The following is a 24,283-nucleotide window of genomic DNA, read 5'->3' on the forward strand; positions in this document are numbered from 1 at the left end:
CCTCCCCACTTCCTTTTCTCCTGATTCTGTGCAACATAACACTCTTCAGGCAGAGAGAGAGAGGCAGCTGAAGAGCATCAGGCCTCCAGATGTGGAGCTTTGTTATGACTTGAGGGGGTCGGGGTCATGCGAGATGAGCCGGAAGCTTGGGTGGAATTCAGTGTGGTGTCCCCTGCTTCTATAGTTAGCCAGGCGATGGGAAACCAGCAAGTGTGCTGACCCTACAGCTGCACAAGCCATCATCTCCTCTGCTCTGCCCATGTAGAATTCCAGGAAATCGGAATGAGACCCGACATGAGCTTAGAAAGCCCAGTGTGGGAAGATACAGAGCTACCAAGGAAGGGGATTGTATGTGTACCAGGTCTGATACATAAGTGGCATGAGTGGAAAATGCATCAGTGAGGATATTTGGGGATATCCTAACTGCCTCTGGCCTTGAACTGGCTTCCATAGTAAGGAAAGTATTTCTCTATGTAATAGTAAGTCCAGAAGCAGAATGTCTGGGCTTTAGCTTTGCTTCTCTGTGATCTCTTGCCCTGGTCCTGCCATTTGTTGGTTGGTTTCTCAACCTGATTCCCCTCATAGTTTCAAGATGGCTCCCACAGTGTGAAGGGTCACACTGAGCTAGGAAATGTAGAGTGGATAGGGAGAGGACACTGTGTCATGTCTCCTCAGCAGTGAGGAAGCCTTTCCTGGAAGCTCAATGGAAGACAACTGTTCCTCAAATCATTGGTAAGAATTGGGCAATTGCTTTTTCCTTAAATCAGCTCATCCACCTACAAGGGGACCAGGATTACCATAATTCTTTTTTTGTTTTTAATTTTATATTTTTATTTTTAGGGGTACTGAGAATTGAACTCAGGGGCACTCAATCACTGAGCCACATCCCCAGCCCTATTTTGTATTTTATTTACAGACAGAGTCTCACTGAAGTTGCTTAGCACCTTGTTTTTCCTGAGGTTGGCTTTGAACTCATGATCCTCCTGCCTCAGGCTCTCGTGCTGCTGAGACTGCAGACGTGCACCATAGCACCCAGCTCCATAATTCTTGATTATCCATTTTGAGTGGATGGGATGTTGAGAATCAATTACAAAGTCTAAGATAAAGGGGACAAAAGGACATTAGTATGACATTCAGGCAGCCTTGCGGAGGGGAAAGAGCCTCGGATGTCAGTCAATTCCCAGCTTCAGCATTTGTGAGCAGTGTGAACTTGGACAAAGTCCCAGCTTCTGTGACCCTCAGTTTTCTGGAATTGTTGCAGAAATTGAAAGTGTTTTATATAAACTCTAAGTAAGAATACAAATGTGAATTATTCATTTAACGACAACAACAATAGTAATAATATCAACACCACTTCCACTTCCTCTTCCTGAGCACTTAGTTGTTGTAGGCATTTGGCTACAGGCTTACCTGCATGCTCTTCATTACTCATTCAGCATGTGGAGAGCCATAACTATATTTAAGATTTTTTGCTAAATGCTTTATTTTCTATATTCTAAATACCAGTTAAGCTAAGAACATGAATCACTAGGGTAGGGTAGGGGCAGAGAACAGGTGTGAGCTTAGTTTCATTCAGGGGTCCTGTTTCCTTGCCTTGTGTGACAGCATAGTGGCATCTGGGCATGGGACCTCAGATAATTGCTCTTTTTTTTTCTGCTTCTGATTGCCTTGTTCACCAGTTCGCTGCACGGGGGATTTACAAAATCTAAGTGTGTATTTGCTTTTAAATCACTCAATGCTTTTCTTGCCATAGTTTCTTTGTTCCCAAATATAGATTTTTGCAATTTTCTGCTTTTGAAATAGAAGAGGGATTTTTCAAATGCTTATTAATTTCCTGTCTTATTTTTGAACCTCATGAAGAAGTCAAACCTGAATTTTTATTGTATTGAGGCATTGTGACCATGGGACCCATCAGTGAGGTATGAAGTTTGGAATTAGGCGACATTATTTTTTTGATGTTGCAAATTGCCTTGTTTCGAACATCCTTGTGACAGGAGCTTCTTCCATATTTTGGTTCATATTTTTATGACAGCTTCCCTGAAGGAGAAATCCTGGGTACAAGGTTTTGAACTTTGAAAAATACAGATTGCCTGATTAATCCATGGAAACTCTTTGAATGGTAAAAAGAACACACTTATAGGGTTAGCTTGGGATTATGAATTTTGTCTTTTCATAATGTTTTATGTGACCGGGATCATAAAGTATTCCTAGAAAATTTGAATTGTTTTCATATTATATAACCTATTTTCCCCCAGAGCTCCATTATAACTATAATAAAAATAGTTTTTATATGATTTAGTCTGTACTAGATTTTGAAGGGACCCAGGCCCTATCAACTCCTCCCCCTCTCAAGTCTTGAGAAGAAACTAAACTTGTACATCTTAATCCTTCCTCCCTTTGTGTGAGTTACTTCTTATGAGATTTCTGATCCTGTGGTCACATAGACTCCCTGTAGGCCTATCTCGGGACACATCTGCTTTCCATTCACAGTTCTGGTCCTCACAGCAGGACCCCTGCTACACTCTTAAATATTTTGGAATAAATTGATAGGAAACATGACGTGGGAGATACTGGGGTTTTGCTGACACAGTATGAATATAGGATATTTGTTTTAGAGTTGTACTGGAGATGAAAAGATTTTCATTCATATGACTTGATGCCCCAGGGAATTCTTTGGACAATTCCTAAAATACCAATGCTTTCTATACTCGCCCCCACCAAGATATATGGAAGATGAAGCTATTGGCAATAGAAAATCAGAGGAATGAACTGCCATTTTTCTTAAATAGATTTTTAAAAATTACAGTTGTGACCATAATGTGTACAAAGTAACACCTATTAATATTTTAGTCACCTTATATGTTAGGTATGACAATAGGAAAAAGGAAAGGCCCACCTGCCCAGGATGCTCCCAGCCACAGGGGCCACAAAGCAAGGCCAGTAGTCCTGGGGAAGGTGGAGAGAGTGCTGTGGCAACTGTATCATTTGAGGGAGGGCCCCAGAGCAGCCCTGTGATGTGTAAGCCCAAATTGGAGACCCAGGAAGTCCTCATGCTGGATCACACAGCAAATCAATGGGAAAGCCTGGATTTCAATCTTCCTAGGCATAAATTGCATATTCTTAATTTGCTTTGCTTGGGTTCTTTTTTCCAGATTTGAATTTTTAAAATTATCACTAAGAAAATAAAAGAGTATTCTGCTTCCCCTACTTTAACTGAGAACAGTTCGGTGGGTGTGCCTCCAGGAAATTGTCTTTGCCTGTTCAAATCACCTAAGGAAGCTGTGTGCCAGCGTCCAGCCAGGCAGAACAGCTGCTGGGAGGCAGGAGTGCCTTGTCCTCTGTGGCACCTACCTGGGTGAGACTTGTGGCATGCCAGCTCTGGGGACCAGGGAACTCCCAAGTTTAGCAGCGAGGAACCAGCATGGCCTCACAGCCCACCCTTTTTGCATAGGAGAGCTATTTGTACCCTCTGGTTTTCTGCCTGCACTGCTCTGACTTCCCAAGCAGAGAACAGGGTTCCTCAGCAGTGGGGAGGTCATGGGGAGGCCTGTCATCTTTTCTTTAATGCCTGGTCTTGTTGGTGCCCAGCTACTTTGCACGAAAGGAATGAAGATACCCTAATTCTGCAGGTGACTTGTTTGAGTGGCTTTGGGCAGGTTGCTTCAAGTTTAGATGTCTAGTCTCAATTTTTCGCCTAAGGTGCCCCCCCCCCTTTTCCTTTCTCATTTTAATGTTTCTGAAATAAAATGTGATTGGCATTAGGTATGTATCAATAAAGTAGTGTTTCTTAGTTTTCCTTTTTTATCAAAAAGTTGTTAAGTCAATGGAGTAACTTACAATTTAGGTTATTTTAGGATTGTGGGAATATTACAATTGTTCCATTAAGGAGTCATTTGAACAATGACCACAGCCTGATAAACTACTCTGTGAACTGTGAAGCACTGTATAAATACAAAGGATCAGAAAGTTGCCAGCCAGGGAGTCACTTCTCAGAGGTGCCCAGTCAGGAACTTCTTGAATTCAAAGCTAAATGACAGTCTTCTATTCAGTGAAGTTGATATTCTAGATTTTAAGAATGTACATTTCTATTTTGTCCTCCACCCTTTACAACTCAGCCATTTTCGTTTTGAATTAAATAAACAAACATGGTTCCTAAGCATCTGGATTTTTCTTGGACACCTCCTTACTATGGATTTACTGGATTCCTGGCCTTTGCTGGAAGTATCAGGATGGCCACAAAACTCTTGTTAACTTAACCAGAATATTAATCCAAAAGGAGGTGTTGTAATTCAAATTGAAAACTAGAATGTCATTGAGCACCTAAAATAGGCCAGGCATATTAAAAAACAATTACTCAGACACTGCACTCTGTTCTGGTCCAGATGGAGTTCAGTGTAGACAGAGCAAAGAAAGAAACACAGGTACACAGCTAAAATTTCACTTTTCAGCTAATTCTACCAATTTGCCCTAATAACAGGGGACTCAATCAGATCCAAATAGTGTGCCCTTTACCTGGTAGGAAACTAGGTAAAAATAGGGTGTGAATTAAATAACACATGGAAGCAAGATCACAGAGCGAATATTTACATTTTGCAAAAAATCTGTTATGTGAGCAAACAAGTGCAAGTTAATGGTCTGTTACAGCACTGAAAGCAGGAGATGCGATCAAACACCCTGGGGGGCTCAACTATGAAGTAGCTGAGCTATTGCATGATGGTGGGGGGACACATTGGACTATAGCCACATGGGAAGGATTGACCCATTCTCTCACCTTTCAGCAGATACATTTTTTAAAAAGTTATTCAGGTCTTATTTAATTTCTTCCAGTTTTGGTAAATTGCATATTTCAAGAATTGTCTAAGTTGTCGCATTTATTGGCATAAAGTTTGTAAACTGTTCCTTTTTTTAAAAAAATTGTCCTAATTTGTTATACATGACAGCAGAATTTTGACACATTATACTAAATGGAGTATAACCTCTCATTCTTCTGGTTGTACATGATGTAGAATCACACCAGTCGTAGTTATATGTGCTCATAGGGTAATAATGACCGATTCATTCTACTATCTTTCCTATACCCATACCCCCTCCCTCCTTTCACTCCCCTCTGCCTAATCCAAAGTACCTCTATTTTTTCCTAGTCCCCTCCCTTATTGTGAATTGGCATCCACATATTAGAGAAAACATTCAGCCTTTGTTTTTTTGGGATTGGCTTATTTCACTTAGCAGGATATTCTCCAGCTCCAACAGACACTTCACAGCAGATACTTTTGTTCTTTCTTGGTGCTAGGAATTCATCAGTGATCAAAATCGACTAAAATCCCTGTCCTGGAGTTCATGATCTAATCTGCTGCTGCCTTAGAAAATAAGTAAACTAGAATTATCTCTATTATATTAGAATAATTATATTAAATGTATCTCCAGGGGGCTGGAGTTGTGGTTCAGTGGTAGAGTGCTTGCCTAGCACATGCAAGGTCCTGAGTTTAATCTTCAGCACCACATAAAAATAAAATAAAGGTATTGTGTCCAACTACAACTAAAAAGCAAAATATTTAAAAAAATATATCTCCAGGTAAAAGTAAATTAATAAGACACATTGGTGTGCTCCTGATCTCTGAATAAATTGAACAGATTTCAGTTTTGTTGGTGTTGAGACCTTTTCCACATAGAGAATATTTCTGGATAAGTGATTTCTGGATAAACAAGATTACTATAATTATAAGAAGAGGTAGCTTATTTTTGAAAATCTACTTGGTCTGTTGCCCTGATTTGACAAATAACCATAATTATGAAGTATTATTGGCTCTTCACAGCAGCACCTGGATTTTTCTAGTTTTGCTGTTCAATTGAAAATAAAACTTTGTCGTGAAAAAATTCCATTTTCTCCATCGTGTTACTATGTGGTGACTTATTGTGGTCAGTTCAGGATGGCCTAGTGTGATTGAGAGGGTTGCAGGCAGTGGATTCCCTGTGGGGGGCTGGGTGGGAGCTGGTGAGCATGAACCAGCCCCCAGGTCCCCAGGAGGCTTCACTCAGGAAGTGCTTTTCAGGCCTGGTTTTCCAGTGACCTGCTCCAGCAGGGCTTTGTACAGTGTGACTCTGATGAGATCACTACAATAACAAGCCTGAGAGCCTGGACCTTGGAAACCATATGCCTTTTCTTTGAGCTTCTTGTGGGAAAACAGGGATAGGAACCATTGGTGGCTGCACTTATCTTTCATTTCAACAAATGGAACTTCTGCTATGTCTGAAAAGGAGGCAAAATTAATCAGTGGTGTGAGAGAAAGAGCAGGTGGCTGGCAGGGACTGGAGCTTTCTGGCACTTACCCCCAAACAAATTAGAGGATATTAAGGAGATGAATGCTTGTGGCATGGGTTTTTGTTTCAGGACCTTCTTCAGATGTGTACCTGGAGCTCATTAATTTTGGCAAATCGACATCCCTGATTTGGGGGACTTTCCACTGGAGAGACTTGGGAGTTCTAACAGTCCTAAGTGGTCTTAGGGAAATCTCTCCCCACTGACCAAATGCATCCATGGAAGAAGGGCACATGAGCACCCACTGGGAAGGGAACCACCCATCAGCCAGGAAGAAGGCACTCACCAGAACCTCCCCTTGCTGGTACCTGGATCTCAGATGTCCAGTCTCCAGAACTGTCACAGGGTAAATGTCTGTTTTTTAAGCCATCAGCCTGTGGTATTTTGGTGTAGCAGTGTGAGCTGATTATGAGAGGCATAGCGCTGCTCTTCTTAACGTACTACCTGGTTGATGGTGTTGTTTCTCTATCTTTGATGACACCATACTCTCCAGGACCTCTTTTTACTTTTTTGGCCATACTTTCTAAATTTCTTTGAAATCTTCTATTTTCCTAAAAGAGAAGTCTCCCTTCTTTTACACCAACCCTCAGAGCAATGTGTTATTCAAATAGTGGTCCCTAGATCAGCATCGGCTTCACTCTTGAGTCTGTCAGAAGTATGAATTTCCAGCTCCTTCCAAACCTGCTGAATCTGAATCTGTTCATAGAAGTCTGAGATGGCCTACTCTTCTAGGATTTCGGTGGTCAACTGTTTGTCCCAACATTCAAGTATTCATTGGATGTCTTAGTCCATTTTATGTTGCTATAACAAAATAACTGAGATTGGATGATTATAAAGGAAAATGTTTATTTGACTCGTGATTCTGGGGCTGGAAAGGCCAAACAGCATTGCACTGGGGTCTGATATGCACACCTCTGGCTATGTTACAACATCACAGAGAAGTGGAAGGGGAAGAAAGTAAAAGAAGCCAAGTACAAGGGGTGGCCTTGACTTATAACAACCTGCCCTCTTGGTAACTGATACAGTCCCATAAGACTAACTCATGACATGAGCACTAATCCCTTCCAAGGGGGTGCCCCTATCTTCCACTAGGCACCGCCCCTTAAAGCATCATCATCTTCTTCTTTTTTCTTAATTGTTAACATTTTATTGAAATAATGCCAGCAAATTTGCACAACACTGGGAACTACACATTGGACTGGTGAGAAGCATCATCTTCTAACACCATCACATTGAAGACCCAGCTCCAGCACATGAACCGTTTAGAGGACAAACCACATTAAAACCATAGCATCTGGACACCAGATCTCTCTCCTGGATTCTAGTCCAATCTATCCAATAGAGCTGCTGGACTCTCTACTTAGAGGTTTTTCATGGGGATATCACACTTAACCAGTCTGTCTTTGTCTGTTTCCGGTTACTAATAACACAACACTACACACTGGGTAAGTTATAAGGAGAGGTGGAAAATTTTGGCTCATCGTTCTGGTTCATGGTCAAAGAGATACATCTAGTGATGTATCTCCTGGCGCAGTCCTGAGGCAGTAAAGGGCATCATATGGCAAGAGACGGGGATTGAACATGCGTGTTCTGTGCCCCCTCCCCTCTATCCTAAAGCCACCATTCAATCATGGGGGGTGCACTCTGATGACTACCTATTCCTAAGTGTCCCCCAAGGCCCTACCTCTGAATACCATAGTCGGATTAAGTTCCCACCCCCTTAATACCTCACAATGGCCATTACATTTAACATGAGTTTCAGAGGAGACAAATCATATTCCAACACAGCCAGTTTGACTCTGCGTTTCCCAAATATGCCTTTCCTCTGTTGGTTAACCAGCAAAAGACAAGGCATCTCTGGAAACTTCCTTTAGAATTCCCAAATGACCACGTACTCCTGCATTGAACAGTTTCTGTGGTGCCCTTCAGAGCTAACAGCTGGCGTCCACTGGTCCCGCCAGCCTGTTGTTCAGCAGGCCTGGCCCGGGGGCTCAGTGCCTCTGTCAACTTCTTGTTAATTACTTTGAATATTACCCATTGAATCATGTTAGATTAGGAACACATCTAACTTTTCCTCCTTGACAGCAAGTTTCAAAGTGCACCAGCATTTTATAAATATTTAATATTCAGTATTAATCATTATGTGTGTTGTTAATTATTAATACATTCCAAATACTAGTGGTTAATAAATATTTTTAGTGGTAAGGAAATATGACATTCTCTGATTTCAGTGTCAGATTTTCAGAACATTTGTGAATGACCACAGTAAATCCAAAGGAAGGACTATCAAGAATGTAGTGTGTGGGGCTGGGATTGTGGCTTAGCGGTAGAGCGCTCACCTAGCCGGGTGGGACCCCAGTTCGATTCTCATCACCACCTTTTAAGAATAAAGGCATTGTGTTGTGTCCATCTATAAAAAAGATTCTCTCTCTCTCTCTCTCTCTCTCTCTCTAGGATGTAGTGTGACCTGATATATCATGTGACTAAATTTTAGGGAGAGAGGAGTCAGAGGAAACCTAATTGTCCAACAATAGAGGGGGTGGTGAAATCAATTAGAGCATACTCATACAATCAAATACTATGCAACTATTAAAATGATCAGACAGAGTAAAAAAACCATTAGTGAAAATACATCCAGGGTATCATATTAAGTGAGAAGATCAAATTATGGATAGTATGATAAGCTTTTTTTTTTTATTGTAGTAAAATGTAGATTTCAAAATTTCCCATTTTAACCTTTTTTTTTTTTTTGGTACCGGAGATTGAACCCAGGGTCACTTAATCACTGAGCCACATCCTCCTGCCTCACCCTCCTGAGTCGCTGGGATCACAGGCATGCACTACCATGCCTGGCCCACTTCAACCATTTTTATGTGTACAATTCTGTGTCATTAAGTACTGAAAAGGAAACACAAAATGTATACCTCTATAGTCTACTCCTGATAGTTCACTTACAATGCCAGATGTGTGGAATTCTCTTTCCAAACTAAGCCATTCTCCAATTCTCTGTGTCCGGTGACTGGGTGTCCTACAATTTAACTCAGTTCTGACACTGTGTACCTAGAGATATCCACAGGCTAAGGGTCCAGTCCAGAGACTTCCTCACTTCAGAGGCTCATGGAAAGTCTATGATGTCACTTATACTTTGACCTGATTGGCTATAAATCAGAGGCTCCCCACCCCAACCTCTGAGTTCAGTCCTATTCTAGAAAAGCCCACAGAACTCAGGAAAAGTTTCCTTATTATATTACCAATTTACTGCAAAGGATATATTAAAGGATACATAGAGTGAGGTTGAAGGGACCCCAAGTGCAGAAGCTTTCCTCCCATGCAGTTTTGGGGTTGCACCACCTCCTGGCCTATGGTTGTATTCTTATACCACCAACTTGGAAGCTCTCTGAACCCTGTGCTTTTAAGTTTTTTATGAAGGCATAATTACTTAGGCGTGATTGATTAAATCACTTGTCCTTGGTGATTAAGTCAGTCAGCCTCTCCCTTCTCAGGAAGTTGGGGGTGGGATAGTATCTCAAGTTCCAACCCTCCTGGCAAACAGCCCCCATTCTAAGGGTCTCCAGGAGCCCCCAGCCATCAGTCATCTCATTAGCATGCAAAAAGATCTTAGGTTTTCTTAAAATTCCAAGGGTTTTAGGAGCAGTGTACCAGAAAACCAGGGCAGAGATGATGTATATTTTTCTTAATATGTCACAAGTACATTCATATTGTTGTGCATCAACATCCATCTCTAGGTCCTTGTCATCTTCCCAGACTGAAACTCTGTACCCACCAAACTTTTAACTCCAACTCTGGCAACCACCATTTCACTTTCTGCCTTTATGGATTTGACTATTCTAGATACTTCACATAACTGGATCCATGCAATGGCTGTCTTTTTATGGCTAGCTTAGCATAATGTTGTCAGGTTTCACTTATTTGTAGCATGTGTTGGATTTTCCTTTCTTTCTAAGGCTGCATAAGACTCTATTTTGTGTATGTAACACATTTTGTTCCTCCGTCAATGCATGTTTATATTCTTTGACTTTTTGGCTATTGTAAATAATGCTGCTGTGAACTTAGGTGTATAGATAACTGTTTGAGTTCCAACTTCTGATTATTTTGGATGTATACTTGACAGTGGAATTGCTTGATCATATGGCAATTCTATTCTTTAATATTCTGAATAACCTCCGTACTTTTTTCCACAGAGGCTGCACCATTTGACAATCTCACCAGCAATGAACAATGTTTCCAATTTCTCCACATCCTTGCCAACACCTATTTAATTTTTATAGTGGCCATTGTAATGCATATGAAGTCACATTTTTATTTCCAAAAGTTGTAATTTAATGCTTCAGGCCCTGGGTTCATTGCCCATGGCAATAAATATATATCTTCAAAGTATTTCTTCCAAATAAAAACAGTCCTTGTTTGGGTCACAGGATACAGATGATTTTAATTGTCCTTTTGCTCTATTTTCTCCTTTTTCTGCAGTTAGTTAGAATATATCACATGCATAATGGAAAGTGTTTGAGGGTGATAGCAACTCCCATGGCTCTGGCAGCGCAGCCTCATACTTCTTGATTTGGGACTTAATACCTTTCTGTGTCACCTTCTGCATGTTGAGGCCATCCATGGATGCACCAGCCCTTGAAGCCAGGTGCCACCATTTCCTGTGCCAGATGAGGCAGAAAGAGTTCCTTGGAAGTAGATATGACTATGGAAACATGATAGTCAGGCCTCAGCATGTGTCTTTCTTGCTCATCTTTTTCTCCACGTCTATTTTTACTGCAAAGAAATCTCCTTTGAGTTTGTTCATTCACCAAAGTTCTGGCTGGTCCCCTCAATTAATTTCAACTGCAAAGGGTACGGTAATTCCTGCCTGTTCCGTGAAACTGTGTATTTTGCAATTTCCCAAAGAGTTTAAGGCTCCTAACAAGTGTTTATCTCAGCTTACAAAGCAGTCAAGATTTCCCATGTACCATTTTGAAAAAAAAGGTGAGAGAAATCTTCATGGAGCTCATTACCACTGTTGTGAAAATAGGAGGTATCTAGTTTATAATATCATAAGTTATTCTTTTCTTTCTTGAATTACTATGTTTGATTATGTGCAGGCTCAGAGTGGGGGTTACAAAGTGTTTTTATTTTTTAGTGTTAGAGAGCTTGATGAACCAGGGGACAGGTGATAAGGAAAGGCACATTTGTTAAGGGCTTCTTTCTTTCTTCTTTTTTTTTTTTTTTAGCGACAAATTGCACAAGATTGACTGCTCTAGTCAATTATCAGTGACTTCTTATGGGGACATATTTTTTGTTCTTTGTTTGGTTTTGACATAATGATTCTGGCTGCCTAGTTTGAAGGCCAAAGATTTGAAGCAGAAGAAAAGAAACTATTAGAGCTGCCTGCACTTGAGCTGTTAGGACCATGCTTGGTTTGTGCACATACAGGACAGAGAGGGGAGGTGAGATGACTAAATTGGGGATACTTAGTGCCAGAAGGAGTTGAAGCTGAGATTGAATCGTGCATGGGGAAGTACAAGAGTAACTCCATTTCCTCATCACTCTACATCTGAATAAGATCACAGTTTCTTTTCCTCAACATTTCTTCCTTGTGCTCAGATTTCTCACAGACTTCTCAAAGGAGAAGTAAAATGGAGCCCTTTGGGTTTGGCTTTCTGTCACCTTCCTCCCTAGCTTCCAGCCTTCTGGTACAGAAGCTCATCTTCCTCCATATCCTCTTCTCAGGCTCCTGGTTCCTTCCCCTCACAGTTGCCCCAGCCCTAGTGGGGACAACAAATTTGAATGGGGACAATTATAGACTCCACCCACAGCATCTTTCTTCCCAGTCTCTTCTCAATTTTATTGTGAACTTGTCCTCCCCAATTACAGCGGGTCCCCAATTTGTGACCATGATCAACTTAAGATTTTCAGCTTTAAGATGATGCGGCAGCCATATGCATTCAGAAGAAATTGTAGTTTGAATTTCAAATTTTGGTCTTTTTCTGAGCTAGCAATGTCAGTTAGATACTCTTGTAATGCTGGGCAGTGGCAAAAAGCCATAGCTCTGAGTTGGTTATGTGATCACCGGAGGGGACAACTCATGCTCCCCAATGTATTATGTTGTCTGTGTTTTGGGATATTGTGTTTTATGGGTTTGCATCCCATTGTGTTTGCAAAATGCCCGTATCTGTGTGTACACACACACTTCATTGTTTTGAGCATTTTGTTATAAAATAGGCTTTGCCTAACTGTAGGCTAATGTATGTATTCTGAGCACATTCAAGGTAGGCTAGGCTAAGCAGCTATGATGTTTGGTAGGTTAGGTGTATTATATATGCATTTTTATATTGTGTGTTTGTGTTTGTGGTACTCTTCAGTGTGGTACTCCTCACTGAACCCAGGGGTGCTTTACCACTGAAGTACATCCCCAGCCCTTCTGATTTTTTTTTTAGGGGGGAGGGAGGGAAGAATCTTGCTAAGTTGCTGAGGCTGCTCTGGAACTTATGATCCTCCTGCCTCAATCTCCTGAGTTGTTGGGTTTACAGGCATGTGCCACTATGCCTGGATAAATGCATTTTTGATTTATGGTCTTCCTTCCTTCCTTCCTTCCTTCCTTCCTTCCTTCCTCCCTCCCTCCCTCCCTTCCTCCCTTCCTCCCTCCCTCCCTCCCTCCCTTCCGTCTTCCTCCTCCTCCTCTTCTTCTTCTTCTTCTTTTTTGTTGTTGTTCTGAGGATAGAACCTGGGGTCTTGTGTATGCTAGGCAGGTGCTCTACCCCAACCCTACAATTCACACTTTCAACTTTCTGTTGAGTTTATCTGGATATATGTTGACTTCTGGTAAGTAGAGAAGCATCTATATTGTGAACACGCACACCTGTCTTTACCCACCTGGCCCAGGGTCTTTTTCAGGTCATTGCCTACGATGCACCTGTCCACGTCTCTTTATTTAGGTATATTTAGAACCCCCACCTCCTGCGGCACCATGTTCTAGCCTTACTGGACTATCCCTTTCCTCTCTACCTTCACTGTGTGAAATCACTCCTGTGCTGCATCATGCTGTATGTCCCCACAGTGAAAGCAAAGAGCCATTAAGAGAGAGGACTTTGGCAAATGAATGGGATTTTGTAGGGACCTTTTATAATTCTGAGCGGGATTGGAATAGCAACTATGGATTAAATGGCATTACACTAATTTGTGAGTTTTCTTTTCTTTCCTAAGTGAGTTGCCTCCTGATTTTTCCCCCAATAAAACATAGCTACATTTAAATAGTGATGTTAATCAAGGACCTCCCACTTTAGTACTGTATATTCAATGTAAAAGGAAAATAAGGTAAAAAATATATGGTCGAATTTCTTATTACATGAGAAATCCATCTTCCTGATGTAATTTAATAAGATTTGTTATATGCAAAAGAACGCCACTTTATTTTCTTTAATGTCCATTCGTTTTCATGATGTGGGGCTGTTTTTGAGAGTATTTACCAGAGAGAGATGAACTAAGTGCCTGTTCTGTTTTGACAAGGTGTACTTATCACCAAATAGGAACCATCTGATCCTGATGTCAGACTATAGTTTTGATAGTGAATAAATCACATGTTTCCTGCCAGCTTTGATGATCCTTGTTGATCATCTTTTCAATCTTTGGTGAAGAGAGAAGAGAAAACAGACTGCTAACTTCTTTGGACAGATGGAGGTCTAGTTGATATAAAGTCAGGAAATTCCTGATCCTCTGCCAAGTTAATATTTATAAGAATCCTGTGGCCTCAGTCTGTGGCAATCAATATGATTTGGCAGCTGGAAACTTACATGCACACTCCTTATGGAAGGGCACTGACATTAGCGACGCCTGGCACGCATGCAGGCAAGACGACTGTTTATTTGCTTCTCTAATCCTAAGGGATCAAGGCACTTGACACATTTTTGATAACTCTCCAATGAGTTGCTCTGAAATACTGCAAACTTCTAGGCAAGTTGCTGAATTCTGCTCAGGAATATTACCCATTAGCTGGCGAGTGCAGGCAGAACTTTATTCTCAGTTTACCAATATTTCTCTGAGCCTCACCTTTGCTTGAATTCCAGCATCAAATGGTCACTGTAGCATATATCACCCTACACTCCCCTTAATGAGACAAGGGACTTAGGCTGTTGTAAAAATGGGGATCTATGAGTAGCCACCCTGTAGATAAATTAAAAGCAACACAGTAGCATGGTACGGTGGCACAGGCCTGTAATGTCAGCTACTCTAGAGGCTGAGGCAGGAGGATCACAAGTTCGAGGCCAAGGGATACATATTGAGACCTTGTCTCCAAAAAAAAAAAAAGAAAAAAAATCAGAAGGACTGGGAATGTTGGTCAGTGGTAGAGCAATTGCCTAGCATGCATGAGGCCCCGAATTATGCCCCTACCACTATAAAAGAAACGAACGAACAAACAACACAGTAAAGATCACATTGTCTTCAATTCACTTTCAGTTTTAATAAACATTTATTGGGGCACCTTTGTATGTTATGCATGTTCTAGGTTCTGGGAATCCCACAACAAATAAGATTGGCAGAAGTTCCTCAACTCCTGGAGTTTACACGTTCATAGTGAAGACAAACAATGAACAAATTTATGAAACAACTTAAATAGAGACAAAGGTACTATGAAGTAAATAAAAAAGACTAATTTAATAAAGCATTATTAAGGAATGGGGGTGAGAGAGTCATTATAAAATTATTACGGTGGGGAAAGTATATCTTAGAAGAGATATGTGAGGTGAGACCTGAATGGCTTGAAGGAGCAAGCTTGGTGAAGACAGGTTAAAGTATTCCAGGCAGGTAAGAGCAAGTGCAAAGGCCCTGAGATAGAAACAAGTTTAGCATTCTGGGAAGTTTGTCCATTATGAGCAAGGGTAACTGTGGTAGCAGGTGAAATTTGAAAATGTGAAGCAGGTTAGATTCTTTACGGCATTACAGGCCATACTGACGTCAGGTGTTCTCAGGCAATGTGGAAACAATTAGAGGGTTTTAAGCAGTGGAATGATGTAGTCTGATGAATAGCACTGCCTTCTACCAACTTCACATTTATACTGCAATCTAAAAAGCCCCCCAAAACATGTCAATGTATCTATTGTAAGAATATTATGGAAGGTGTTATTCTGCCTCACGTAGGTCTTCGATGAGGAGTTAAGGAGGTAATGCAGTGGTTAAGAGTTAACTCTGTCTGAATTCCAGCCTTCAGTGGAATTTGTAGGGAACCTGACTGCTGCAGCCCTGCAGGCAGGGTTAAACATCTGTGTGACCTTGAATAAGCCAGTGACTTATGGCTTCTGTTTTCCTAATAAAAAAAAATAATGCATGTTTGAATTACTAATGTTGGGCCCCTTTGGGCTTTTCCAGTTTGGGTTTTTCCAAGGGATGCCTGAACAAACATTCTCATACATGAGCTCGGGTGCACTGGTATGTGCATTTCTGTTGCCACAGACTTAGGACAGGACACACAGAATGCTGTCTTTAACTATTTTACATGCTAAGAGTTATCCAAGATAATTACATCAAGTTTCACTTCTGCTAATAGCTTAGGAGAGTTCACTTGCCCACATTCTTGCCAACACTTCAAATTCCAATCCTTAATTAAAAAAAAAAAAATCAATCTGATGTGTATATAGTGATATATCATTGTGAGTGTATATATTTAATTAATAGACTGTTTCTTAAAACCGTTTTAAGTTTACAGAAAAATCAAACAGAGGGCTGGGGCTGTAGCTCAGTGGCAGAGCGTTTGCCTAGCTCGTGTGAGGCACTGGGTTCAATCCTTTGCACCACAGAAAAATAAAAAATAAAGGCATTCTGTCCATCTACAACTACAAAAAAAAAAAAAAAAAAAAAAAAAATCAAACAGAAAATGCAGAGTTTCCACCTACTCTTTCTTTCTGTCCCCTCACAGTTTCCCCTAATGTTTTGCATTGGTGTGATACATTAGTTACAATTGATGAACCAAAAATGATACATGATTATTAACTAAAGCCCATAGTTTAGGTTGGGATATATACTTCTGATGCTTTTTGTTTTAATTTCTTTGATTAGAAATGAAATTTTGCAGCTTTTCATATATTCATTGACCACTGGATTTTCCTTTGTGTGGACTGACTGTTCAAATCCTTTTTCTAATGGTTAAAAATTATTAAGGACATTTCACCATTTGCTCTGATAAGCCACCTATTTGGGCAGGGTGCTTCACCTTCTCCTATCGGCACCAACTGTGTCTCCAAACACAGTATGTAGCATTTCCACAGAGTAAATACAGCATTAGCTTTCTTTCCAAAGGGAGCCCTGATTGTCTGAGGGGACAGGAGCTTTTAAATACTTACCATCAACTTTATTTTTAACCTTTTTTTTTTTAAAGAGAGAGTGAGAGAGAGAGAAATAATTTTTTAATATTTATTTTTTAGTTTTCGGCAGATGCAACATCTTTGTTTGTATGTGGTGCTGAGGATCGAACCTGGGCCGCACGCATTCCAGGTGAGCGCGCTACCGCTTGAGCCACATCCTCATCCCCCAACCTTTTTTTTAACTTTATTTTTTTTTCATATTGATCATTCTTGATAGGAACCCTTTGTTGGTAATATATGTTGCAAGTATATTCTTCCTTTCATGGTCTTATCTTTCTATTATTTTCCTACTGTCTTTTGATGGGCACAAGTTACCAATTTTAATGTAGTCAAATGTAACAATGTCTCCTTTATAGCTGGAGCTTTTTGAGCCACACTTTTGAATTCTTTCCCTACCTCCAAATCGTGAAGACACGGTAGTCCCCTTATCTGCAGTGGGGACTTTTAAGACCCCATGGATGCCTGAAACTAGACAGTACTGAAACTTAGATACACTGTGTTTTTTCCTATATATACATACTCGGGATGAGTATGTATATATAGGAAACTATATATATTTTAATTTTTTCAGTTAGGCACAGCAAGAGATTAACGATACTAATAACAAAATATAATGATTATAACATTATTCTGCAATAAAAGTTACAGGAATGTGGTCTTTCTTTGTCTCAGTTATCATGGGCCAGGTGACACAGATAGGCTGGATAGAGGGCTGACTCATGTCCTGCAGTGGGGACAGAGAAAGACAGCATGAGGTTTTATCATGTTCCTCAAAATGGAGATTTTAAACTTGGGAATTGCTTATTTGGGGGATTTTCCATTAACATTTTTGAGCCATGGTTGATGTGGGTAACCCAAATGGGCAAAACCAAAACAAGAATGTGGGTAAGGGGAGTCTACTGAATTATCTTAAAAAAAAAAAAAAAAAAAAAAACAACAACAAAAAAAACACTTTTCTTTTTTTTAATATTTATTTTTTAGGTGTAGATGGACACAACACAATGCCTTTTTTTTTTTTAAATACTTTTCCCTCTACCTCATATTCTTTTTTTTTTTTTTAATATTTATTTAGTTAGTTAGTTATTGGCGGACACAACATCTTTGTTTGTATGTGGTGCTGAGGATCGAACCCGGGCCGCACGCATGACAGGCGAGCATGCTACCACTTGAGCCACATCCCCAGCCCAAATGCCTTTATTTTTATGTGGTTCTGAGGATCGAACCTGGGTCCCGCCTGTGCTAGGCGAGCGCTCTACCGCTGAGCTACAATCCCAGCCCCCCGAATTATCTTTTTAAAGTTTAATTATTTTGCCTTACATCTTTGGTTGTATAATAAACCTGAAATTGACTTTTGTGTGAATGGTGTGAGATTGGGGCTGTGGGTTTTTACATTAATTTTATTGAGCACTCAGATGTGGGATATATTTTTATAGCATTTCCCCACCTATTTCCCCTTGTTATTCTTGGGTATGGGACTCTATTCATAGAAAGTTGGATCTCCCAGACTGATATATAAACTTTCTTATTCTTCTTAATATTCTATATCTTCATGTTCTTACTTATTTTATGGGCTATTTCTTTGACCTTATCTTCTAATCCTTCAATTATTATTCTTATTCCAAGGGTTTGTTTTTGGTTCTCAAAGTATTTCTTTCTTCATAGCATTCTATTCTTGTTTCACGTATGCATTATCTTTTCCTTTTCTCTTTGAAGATGTTAACTATAGATTTTCTTTTTCTTGAACTTTTTTCTTTCAGAGCCTTATCCATCCTCTTTTGCCCTGGATTGTCATTGTTTTCTTTGATTCATTTTTTCCTTCCCGAATCTACTATCCCATTTTATCATAATAATTAATAATTACATGGCAACATTTGGTTGTTTATTAGTCTCAGAATGAGACACTAAAGAGCCACTTGGGAGGAAGGGCTTGAGTAACTTAAGTTGGCAAGTTACATTGTAGAGTGGGCAGCCCTCCAAACAGCTATTGGGTGTGGTTCCTGAGTAACACTTCCAAGCCATAGTACTTTTTCTTTTAGCCTGATCTTTTTCTCCAAAGAATCCCACCCCCCCCCACCCCCCAAACCAGGAAACTGGTTGCTAGTGTATTTGAAGTCAAATGGGGCTGGGGAGATTGGATGGGGCATTTCATCATTTGCTCTGATAAGCCACCTATTTGGGCATGGTGTTTACCTTCCCCACCAGCACCACCTGTGTCTCCAAACACAGTATGTAGCATTTCCACAGAGTAAATACAGCATTAGCTTTCTTTCCAAAGGGAACCCTGATTGTCTGAGGGGACAGGAGCTTTTAAATACTTACCATCAACTTTTTTTAAACTTTATCCCATTTTTACTGTCTTTAGAAATTCTTTATTCCTTCATTTCTGGGTCTTTTGGGGGCTCTGCAAGTTGACTTACTTCTTACTTTCCTGCTGGATTAGGTTTCAGTGATCTGTGTTTTGCTAAGTCAGATACCATCTGTTCATTCACTTCCCAGCTTTCAAAATTTGTTTGACATCTTTTGTCTACTGTTGACTTCTCTCCTGTTCTCTTTAACCTTGTGGCTTATTTCCCTTTTATTCCATTACTATTGTGGTATTTTAGGAGAGAGCAGAGATAAACACATGTGTTCAATCTGCTACATTAAATGGAAGCTGCATGTATCACAAGGTATCTAACTAATTCCCTGCTAATAGAGAATTATGCCAATGTTTTGCAGTTACAAACGATGCCTATACACTCTTATACAAATGTATCTAAACATTTGGGGGAATGTTACTGTTAAATTCCTAAATGTAGGAGCATTGGGTCAGAAGTTAAGTACATTTAAAAGTCACTGTCACTCAAAAAAGTTGAATGAATTAATGTTCTTATCAACAGTGTGTATGAGTAGAACACAAGTTTTTATTAATGAGTTAGCTACATGTCCTCAGTGATGCTGGGTCAATAAATTTCTTTGCTTGATTTAAAACACTTCCTGTATTTTGTAATTTTTGAAGGATTTTTTATTAGATAACTGAAAAACTTGATATTAAACATTATTGTATTACAGTTCTTCCGAAAAAAAAAAAAAAAGATGTTGTGTGCAAGTGATTAAATTAATTTGTCAATAAAATAGAGCTAATATAATTATTTGGATTTTCTGTATTTTTGCTGTGTTCTTCTGACTCACAGTCCTCCGATATCATAGGTTGCTTTCAATTTCAAGTTTTACCAGAACTTTTAACATTAGAGGAGCTGATGATTTTGTTATAGTCTGCTTTGACAAGATTACCTTGGGGGAACCCTCTGTCTGCTTGATGGTACAAACTCCTATTGCCAGGCTTCTGACATGAATACTGGCCCATCTGATTAGTTGAGTGTTTGTGCAAAAAGAGATAAAAGTGTTTAGACTTGTGAAACATTGGTAGTGTAACTATGTGGAACGGAGAAGCAGCTGAGAAATGGGCAGAGCCAGGGACTGGGAGTTGATAGCTCAGAGTCCGCATTCTGGCTCAGCCACGTATTTTTGCTGAGCTTGGATAATCACAGAAGCTCTGAGCCATATTTATAAGACAAAAATAACAATCTCAGGACTTAAAGGTGCAAGTGACAGAAATCAAACTCAGGGTGACAAAAACCACAAAGCTACTTCATTTATTCACTTAAAGAGAACCTCAAGGACAGTATTTAGATAGAACAAAGTTCAGATGCTTCAACAATTTCAGAATATGTATTTCTCTACTTCTCACTCCTGTTCTTTCCTGGGTTGGCTTAACGAAGACAAAAATGGCCACCAGCAGTTCTGGGCTTGCATTCTGTGACCTGGGAACCCCATGCGAAGGAGGTACTCCTTCCCAGTTGTTCCAGTAAATGTCTCAGGACTGATTGGTCCAGCTTAGTTCCTAATTATCTGAATGAGTCCTTGTGTCTCTAATTGGTCAGGCCTCTTCAGGAGCATGTAGATTCAAGGCACATAAAAAAGAATGGGTAAATTCCCAAAGGAAAACTGAGATGCTGTTGCTTAAAGGAAACAGGATGATAGTGCTCAGACATAGGCAAGAAATGACCATTAACCTTCTCTGCTTTGCTCACTTGATTGTTCTGAGGCTTAAATAAAGTCATGTTTGTGAATATAAACTTTTATGGATATTCACTTATAACTTAGTAATATAAACTTAACCAATTTTTACAGTTAATTTTTGCAAATCCTTTTGATCTTGAACAGGTCATCTACATTCTTTTTCTTAAAATTGCTCTGTGTCAACCCGTGAAAAATAGGATAATTTCAAAGAGCAAGCAATGATAACTTTTAGTGGATAATTTATATACATTTATCATCCCATTTATAGAGTCTTGTTTAAAATGCCTTGGCCAATGAAATAACCATGAAAGATTATTAATCATATCTTGGTATGCATTGTGATGGTCAGGTAAGATAAACATAGCTTTAAAACTTTGAAATTGATCTTTTGTTTGTTTGTAAGTATGACAACACAAACAAAAGAGAACAAAAGGAGGACTCAGACATATGTCAGTCTCAAGGTGTGACATCTTTCAAATATTCCTTCTCTTGGTAATCTTTTTGATATTATCCATGAATCGATCTAAACTTTTCTTGAGAATATTTAAGCTTAAATTGATATTGCTTCTTGGGGGCTGGGGCTAGGGCTCAGTGGTGGAGCACTTGCCTAGCATGTGTGAGGCACTGGGTTCGATTCTCAGCACCACATAGAAATAAAATAAGGGTCCTCTGACAACTAAACAATATTTAAAAAATTTGATATTGCTTCTTTCCTCAGAAAGGCTGGTACCTGAGACTGCAAAGTAGCTAGTGCCGTTACTCCACCCCCAGTCACTTTCCATATACATCAGATCTCCTCTTGTCCCTTGGCACATCAGACTTCAACTCACCATGATAATTGTGCAGAATAACGTCAACCAGATTTCAATATTTCGGTGTGAAGCTTATATCTCATTTCACCTTGAGGTCTCTGCATCCTAGGTCATATTCTTCTCCCAACTTCTTTTACAAAAGGAATGTGTTGTTCTCTGGGAGTCCCCCAAACTGCCCAAAGAGGAGCATCCATAGATTTCTAAGGCATCCTTTGGTAGGAGCTGTCACCATGTTGGTTTGTTGTTGATGGTGCTGTTAACCCAGACCAGGGCATTGGCAAGCCCCAACATATTAAAGCTAACTTATTTAAAGTGTCACGAGCCTCTCACACAGCCCATCAATTTGAAGGTGAGGGGCTATGATTCCCAAGTCTTCATTAGCACTCCTATAGGTGCAGAATTAATTCAGAAAGGAAAGGGACATTCTGGGAGGTTGGGGTCCCTGGCTGCCAAGCTGCTGAAACGCTGACCCTCTGGTTCTCTTCTCACTATAGCGTGTCCGACTCTGAACACTGGCCACAAATAGGTGTCAAAAAGTCATAGTTGCTCTTATGATAATGTTGACCTACAGAATTAAAACACTAGGTTATATTTTTTGCCACATCATTCTAGATATTTCCTTTAAATTCTCACTTATGCAGTTAGATGTTATTTTGCCTTAGAAGTCTGGTTACTTTGTCCCAGGATGATCTTGCTCATCCAGAGGAATCTGACCCTTTGTACAGACTCTACAGAGCCCAGGGCTTCCTTCCCAGTGGGTTGCGAAAAGGATTCCTGGTGGCTGGCCCCCAACCTTTTGAAGCACTGCCCCTTGGTAGTGAGGGGTCTCTGTTCTATCCTGTAGTTTTAGATATCATCCTTGAGTGTCTTTTAATCTGCAAGACTCAATTCAGTACCAGTAAACCACACATCTCTCTTCTGGAACATACTTATTTACTGTGTCCTTATCTTTGAAGTGCTAACTACAAACATATTTTTTTTTCCTTCAAAGAGTTAATGTTATCTTAGGAAACAAAGGAGAAAAGAAAAGAGAGAAATAAGGCATCCAAGAGGCCCCTGTTTCCATACTCTTCATTTCGGGTCTCTCTTTTGTTTTTAGATTTGTTCTATCACATGCCCCGGTCACATAATTTACTTATGCATTCAATTTGCTAATTTTTTTCCATTTTATTTTGTATTACATAACATGCATGCTACATAATACATTGCTTAACCTTCTCACAGGGGTAGATGACCATAAATGAGTTAGTGTTTCGTCAATCATGAAAATGCTTTTTAAACCAGTGTTCTCCAAACTCTTGGACAAATAGTAATAATTACTCCAAAGATGCACTTTCCATAAAACTCTACCAATGTAGATAATGGGAAGCCCTCCTTCCCCTGCTCTGGGAACCTGTGCATGTATGCAATACTACTCTAGGGTGAGGAAGCAGATTGATGATTCCAGAGAGAATCTGGAGTGATATCTTGGCAAAGATTGCGTAGACCAAAACCTACCTCTAGGCATCTTATAGGTGATGGGCTTCATCTTGACTCTAAATTTAATGATGTTTTTATGAATCCCAAGTCCCCTTCCCTGACTGAGGTAAGGGAGGAGAACTCATTTCTCAGTCTTTATGGGTCCTTCTTCTACCCTTCCTCATCTTCCTCATTTCCTAACTCCTCTCTCCCTCCCTTCCATCCTATCTTCTCTTCTTTTAAATAAGATAATAAGTAACCCATTAGTCCTAAAGTACCTCAGGGAACCCGGGGCAGGAAAAGCCAGTAGACTTCATGTAGGATAGTTAGTAGCATCCCTGGCCTCTGCCTTCTGGATGCCAACAGCATACCTCAAGTATGACAGCCAAAAACGCCTGTAGACTTTGCCAAATGTTCCCCGTGGAGCCAAATTGTCCCTGGTAGAGAACCACTGGTGCATATGAAATTGTTTTCTTGTTCTGTTCTTGGTTCTTCTGCATATACAGCAGAAACTGGCTCCCCAGAACCTCCCAGCACCAGCCCTACTCTGTTGCTCCATTTCCCAATTCCTAGCTCCAAAGATATAGAATCAGGATTTGTTTCAGGCTTTGGATTGGTTCTTTGAAATGAGGTGTGGACTCCTGGTCCAATTAGCAGAACTGGGGAGGTGTGTATCATACAGTACAAACATGGTAACGGGTCCTCCAAGACAAGAATCATCCTGTGGATCTGAATTTCCCTTGTAGCTGTTTGTTCTCCATTCATCGATTAATTTAGATGGGAAAAAATTCTAAAAATATTTTTTTAAATTATCAGATTTTTTAAACATCATATTGTACATAATGGAACATGTATAATTGTGGAGATGGTATAAAGCAGTCGGTTGAGAACACAGGCTTTGGAGACAGACTATCTGGGTTCCCTTTCACTGTACCATGTGCCAACTGTGACATGGACAGGTATTTGATCTCTTTGTCTGGGTTTCCTCATCTACAAAATGGCAGTAATGATACATCACTTAACAGATGTACCAGGCATTGTTTTAAGCGGGTTAATTAAACTGTGTAATTCTCACAACTGTGAGTTTAAAGTTTTTCCAGAAATCCTTAGGATCAGATTTTTGAAATGGTAAATAGAGCAGGATTTGTACTCCTCCAGCGGGGTCTTAGGGAATGAATGTCCTGTAAACAAGCACCAATGACTGTACTCTAAGACATAAGGATATTCCATGAAGAGAGATGCTTAGGAACTCTAAATAGTAAAAAATCTTGCCA

General features: G+C 40.0%; 1 protein-coding gene across 3 annotated transcripts in view; it reads left to right on the forward strand.

The window, feature by feature from the left end:
- Slc16a12 (solute carrier family 16 member 12) overlaps positions 1 to 24,283 on the forward strand; it is a 78,473-nt gene that overhangs the window by 14,130 nt on the left and 40,060 nt on the right. The window contains exon 2 of one of the 3 annotated variants that reach the window (XM_071611104.1): positions 16,738 to 16,807. The exons of 1 other annotated variant lie outside the window; for it this stretch is intronic. The gene's annotated coding sequence lies outside the window, so the exon portion shown is untranslated. Of the gene's footprint in view, positions 1 to 16,542; positions 16,808 to 24,283 lie in introns of those variants that run through there. One more of the 3 variants, XM_071611105.1, reaches the window with a different exon arrangement.

Source organism: Marmota flaviventris, chromosome 4, assembly GCF_047511675.1.
Source record: "Marmota flaviventris isolate mMarFla1 chromosome 4, mMarFla1.hap1, whole genome shotgun sequence".
Classification (NCBI taxonomy): domain Eukaryota; kingdom Metazoa; phylum Chordata; class Mammalia; order Rodentia; family Sciuridae; genus Marmota; species Marmota flaviventris.